The following is a 6,295-nucleotide window of genomic DNA, read 5'->3' on the forward strand; positions in this document are numbered from 1 at the left end:
GCGCAATGAAATCACGTAGTAAGATTTTGACGTGGTTTTGTGGAATTTTGGATACTATTTCTTCTAGTTTCCAAAATTCCACAAAACCACGTCAAAATTTTACTAGATGATTTCAATGCGCAGGAAATCCGAAAAACCGGCCGCGGTGGCCGTGCGGTTCTAGGCGCTCCAGTTCGGAGCCGCGCTGCTGCTGCGGTCGCAGGTTCGAATCCTGCCTCGGACTTGGGTGTGTGTGATGTCCTTAGGTTAGTTAGGTTTAAGTAGTTCTAAGTTCTAGGGGACAAATGACCACAGCAGTTGAGTCCCATTGTGCTCAGAGCCATTTGAACCATTTGAAATCCGAAAAGGATCAGCTACCTGAAATCGAGAAAAACTTTGATAGAAACAACAAGCGATTTTTTTACAAGAATTTCAAAACAAAGCTCACAGGATATCAGCCGCAAAATCTTTGCTTCAAGAAAAGAAATGGGCAATTTGCACTAAAAATCAAAAAAATTGCGAAGAACTTGCAAGACATTTTGAAAAACTACTGAACTGCCCAGAACCAACACAAAGGTTTTCGCCTCGGGAACCTGAATCCACAAATCCAAGCTCATTATCACCGGATGTAGAGGAAATCACAAACAGACCAAACGTCTTAAAAACAACAAAGCTGCAGGTGAAGATGGAATCGTAGCGGAAATCCTCAAATCAGCAGGCCCAGAAATTATTAAAAAGAAATCACCGAAATAATACAAGACATTTGGCAAACAGAACGAATTCCGAACGACTGGAAAAATGTATTAATTCATCCTCTACACAAGAAAGGAAATTGATCGGGTGTAAAAAACTATAGGTGGAATCTAATTGATATCAGTAGCTTACAAAATTCTATCTCTGTGCCTTCTTGATAGAGCACAACAACAACTAGAACCAAAATTTGAAGAATATCAGCCAGGATTCAGACCAGGCCGTTCATGTCCAGAACAAATTCTGAACTTAAAACTAATCTTAAGACATCAGAGAATAAGTGGCAAAGATTTAGTTTTCACATTTGTTGACTACGATTCAGTTGATCGTCAATCATTATTCCAAATATTAAAAGAACAGACTTTAGATCCGAAAACACTTGCAATGATACAACAGATATTGATAGACACAAAATCTAAAGTCAAGTTTATGGATGAAATCTCTGAACCTTTTCTGATCAAAACAGGAGTAAGACAAGGAGATGGACTCTCTCCACTACTGTTCAACTGCGTCCTTGAAAATGTGATACAAGAATGGCGCAGACTGAAATCAGTCTTCAAGATTGACCAACCAATTACTCTCGGCAGAGCAAAATTAACAGTAGATTGCTCAGCATTTTCAGACGATCTAGCCATCTTAACTAGCGATATTTCAACAGCCAAAAAACTGATTGAACTCCTGAAAGAAACTGCGGAAAAAGTCGGCCTGCAAGTATCTTTTGAAAAGACAGAAAATATGACTTGCAACAAACAAGCACCAAAATTCATGGAGACAAAATATGGCAAAATTAAACGAGTCCCACAATTTAAATATCCTTGTGAAACGATTCAGGAAAATGGAATAGAAGCTAAGACCAGCGAAGTCAGATGCGAAAAGATGGTCACTGCTTATCAACTCACTCAAACTATCTATAGTAAAAAATGTGTCTCCAAGCACACAAAACTACGACATTACAATACCGTCACAAAACCAGAATGCCTATATGGATCAGAGACACTAATTTTAAACAGGGAAACAGTCACAGAAAACATTCAGAAAAAGGAACGGAAGATCATAAGAAAAATTTTAGGCCCAAAACTTGTAGATGAACAGTATCGGCTCAGAGGCAAACAGGAAATCAAACAATACTTTAATATTCACAGTGATATTAGAAAACGCAGATTAGGACTCATCAAAAGAATGAATCCGGACAGACTTACAAAACAAATAGTTGAATTCTATAAAAACGGGAGTAAATCTAAAAGAGAGCCAATGAAATGGATTGGCGAAATCAAAACAGATCTGAAACTAGCAGAATTACATCCGGAGGACATCCAAAACAGGGAAATCTTCAGATCCAAAACTCACAAGTGGCAGGTGACCAAGAGTAGAAACCAAAGAAGAAGACTGGAACAACGTGGTCTCGAGAAAGAAAAGAAGTCCACAGCAAAAGAATGAAACAAGTATGTGCACAAAGAGAGATAAATTCACGCCACTAAGTACTTCGCGTAGTCCTAATGGGCTCATTGTCTCATGCAGAAGTATTTAGATACACACAAGGGTTTGAGGACCTGAATAAACTGGAGGAAATTAATTACACTGTCTTAAATAAATTTTATCTGCAGATGAACATAGCACGAATACATAAACACTGACTGGCAGCTTAAACGCACTTCCAAATTTATCTAGCACTTCTCTCGTAAATACATGGGAAAAAAATTAGCAGAAATTTGATAGCGTGTTTCGATATTTTTAAACATATAAAGCGTCTCATATCAATATAATATTCACTATTAGAGATTTGATGTACGTACCTATGAAAAGTAACTGATCCTCCTTTCACGTACTTCACTTAAAATCCTTAGCAACAACAGCACTGCAGCATGGCTGTTATTACTACTAAAACGTGTAGAAAAGTACGTAAAAACAGGTGAATACGTATAATTTTAAAGTTTCGTTGTTGCCACAAATTGCAGACAAGTAGCGACGTCCCACTGCCACGTGACTAGCCCGGTTTGATGTTGAAAACATGCGCAGTAGGCTATGCTCACTCCGTAGATATTTATGCTGTATGTTCTGTTTGGACGGCGTACCTCGTTCTCCATTTTAAGTGACGCGCAAACGCTCACTGGAGCAGCTCTGCGCATCTATGAGCACTCTGCTTCATTCTGCTATGTACTGCCCTTTGCTGCACCGTATTGCTGCTCTGCACTGCGTGTTTGTGCGCGGCGCGGCGCGTCCGGTATAGACGTTCGATGAATTAAAAAATCTGACCTAGGTATCAGGAGTGGGTGAGATAACCTCTTGCAACCTTTCCTCCCCCATCCCCCGACTCGAGCCCATCCAGATGGCTATGCCAGTCTGGTGTTTTCTTACCGGACTTCGTCTGATGCTTTGAATTAAGGGCTTGTATTGTATTTTAACCTAGAAACGACGTAGAGGCTCCGTCCCCGCCGCAGCCACAGTGGTCCACAACCCCACGACGACTACCGCAGTCCACTTCACCCCTCCGCCGCCTAACACCGAACCCAGGGCGATCGTGCGGTTCGGCCACCGATGGACCCCCCAGGGAACGTCTCACACCAGACGGGTGTAACCTCTATGTATGCGTGGTAGAGTAATGGTGGTGTATGTGTACGTGGAGAACTTGTTTGCGCAGCAATCGCCGACATAGTGTAACTGAGGCGGAATAAGGGGAACCGGCCCGCATTCGCAGAGGCAGATGGAAAACCGCCTAAAAACCATCCACAGACTGGCCGGTTCACCGGACCTCGACACAAATCCGCCGGGCGGATTCGTGCCGGGGACCAGGCGCTCCTTCCCGCCCGGAAAGCCGTGCGTTAGACCGCACGGCCTACCGGGCGGGCGAATTAAGGGCTTACTTGTATACAATCTGTGATATTTCATCTTTTAATTTATAGTCCTGTTTAAGTTAGTTCTAATTTTATATCGAGCGGACTGTACTGCTCCCATCAGCAATACACCATACGGAGCCTAGCACTGTCGGTTCTCACTGTGTTGGTGCGTCGACTATCTACAGCATTTCGGCCTTTTCCAAACGTGAAAATTTAATCCATTTCAACAGGAAAGTAGTGCCGGCCCTAATTAAAATAAAGAATGAATATTTGCCGTCCTTAGAGGCGTTATAGAGATCTGTAACATAAGCGAATTTCAGAATATTTACATAATTCTTGTAGGAGATATAGAATTTAAACTTCTCACTTGTTTGGAATTTAAGATTGACTAAATTGGCAAAAAGGGAAATAAGAAAGATTTTCTGATACTTATACAGTGTGGTTTTTTCCACCGTGTGCAAACTCTAGGGATTGATCCATGAGAGGATACAGAACAAAAAAGGTCTAATAAACTTATGCCCGAAAATGCATGCTTTCCATGCCAGAGGCCATTTGCTCAACCTTATCTTGTCACAGATACTGCGGTGTGATACGCCCTGTACCATGCAGCCACAGTTACAGTATCTGCTGAAAATGGTTTCCATATGCCTCATCCCATGTGGTACGTGCCATGTCTCACATGTTCGTATCGACCACGCTGCATCCGAACAGTGTCAAAGGCAGCGTGAACACGCTGCTCCAGCGTCTCCACATCTGGAATGGGCTCTGCATACACGATACTTTTGAGATGGCCCCATAACTAGAAATCGCACTGGTTGAGGTCCGGTGAACGAGCAAGCCATGCAACTGGATCCCCTCATCCGCTCCTTCGAGCAGGGAACACACGATTGAGATGCGTCCGGACGCTAAGGGCGAAGTGCGCTGGGGTACCCCAGCATCCACATAACCCTTCAAATCGTCAGTGGCACTTCTTCCAGCAGGGGAGGCAAAGTCACCCGCAAGAAATGCCGATAGTTCCGACCTGTTAGGTGGCGTGGAAGGAAGACTGGTCCCAAAATACGGTCGCCATTTATCCCGGCCCACAAATTCCGGTTGCACAGATGCTGATGATTCGGTGTCACCATACCATGGACGTTCTGCATACTGTTCCACAAATGACTGTTATGAAGGCTGAAGATACCACTCCGCGTAAAGGTGGCCTCATCAGTGAATAGGATGGATAACAGAGTCCCGGAATCGTGGTTGCCCTGTGAAGAAACCAATGACATAAATGCTTCCGATGTGGAAAGTCTGTCGCTAGTAAGCCCTGCACACGCTGTAAGTGATAAGGGTAGTACCAAATGTCATCGAGAATGTTCCATACGGTCGTCTGGCTTAATCAGTACTAGCGGGCCAACTGCCTCGTACTGACACGGCGGTCACCTTCCGTAGTGTTAATCACACTTTCCTCCAAGTCTGTTGTTCCAACATTTCGGGTACGTCCTTCATGATTTCCTGCTTCATGTAACGACCTTGTCTGAGACAAACAGCGAAACACTGCTGCAAACACTAATGCTGTGGTTGTTGTCGGCGGGGATATGTCTCCTGATACAACCTTGCTGCCCGCCGCCCGTTGCCATTTGCTTTTCCGTAAGGAAACACTATGACGGCAAGCTTTCTATTCGAATACATAACCATTGTGTACAACGCTGTATCACGTCCACTACAAGGTGATTCAACAAGAGAAGTTAATCGGACACAACATTACGAATTGGTATGGTAGGAGAAGGCACTGGGGCGTGACGTGTGAGGAACAGTAGCACCCTACGGGAGAAAACGATGCATACTGTAACTATGACTTCATGGTACAGCGCGTATTAGACCGCAGTCTCTGTAACAAAGTATGATTCAATAAATGGTCTCTAGCATGGAAACCATGAATTTCCACACATAATTTCATTAGACTTTTTTGTTCTCTATCGTTTCATCGATGAACCGTTAGGGTTTGTACACTTTGGAAAAAATCACCCTGTACGTAGCAAACTTATGCCACAAGTAATTTGGGAAAGACCCATTCCTACCGACGTGTTTTGGTAATTTACCTAAAAACCTTAATCATTGAGTTCGTTAGTTTTAAAGATATGACAAGATAAGTTCTGAACAGTCTCCCGAACGAGCAAGCTTCATATAGTCAAAAAAAAAAAAAAAAAAAAAAAAAACTCGAGCGCTAATTAAAAGTAAGAAAAGTTCTTTGACGTGCTTAGTCAATATAGACCTGAATGAGAAGTGAATTTCAAACTTAATTTTTGCAGGAGATAGAGACTTTTGTTGTGGTGGCAGAAGAGCCAAAACCGTGTTACTCGAGGAGGCCGAAATGCACGCGTTTTAGCTCACGCAGGCTGGCGTGAAGAGGGAAGAACTATACTGACGTGAGGTCTGGAACATGACAAGGAATTAGAATTCAGAAAGCGGACGTAATTAGTTTGATACTTAACTTTAATCCATTAATGATGAACGTCACTCTTGATGGCACATGAGTCACAATATTATCTGTTCAGAAGACATAGTAACTGAATATGGCACCTTGCTAGGTCGTAGAAAATGACGTAGCTGAAGGCTATGCTAAACTGTCGTCTCTGCAACTGAGAGCGTATGTAGACAGTGAACTATCGCTAGCAAAGTCGGCTGTACAACTGGGGCGAGTGCAAGGGAGTCTCTCTAGACTAGACCTGCCGTATGGCGGCGCTCGGTCT

The sequence above is a fragment of the Schistocerca piceifrons genome, chromosome 5 (genome assembly GCF_021461385.2).
Source record: "Schistocerca piceifrons isolate TAMUIC-IGC-003096 chromosome 5, iqSchPice1.1, whole genome shotgun sequence".
NCBI classification, from domain to species: Eukaryota; Metazoa; Arthropoda; class Insecta; order Orthoptera; family Acrididae; genus Schistocerca; species Schistocerca piceifrons.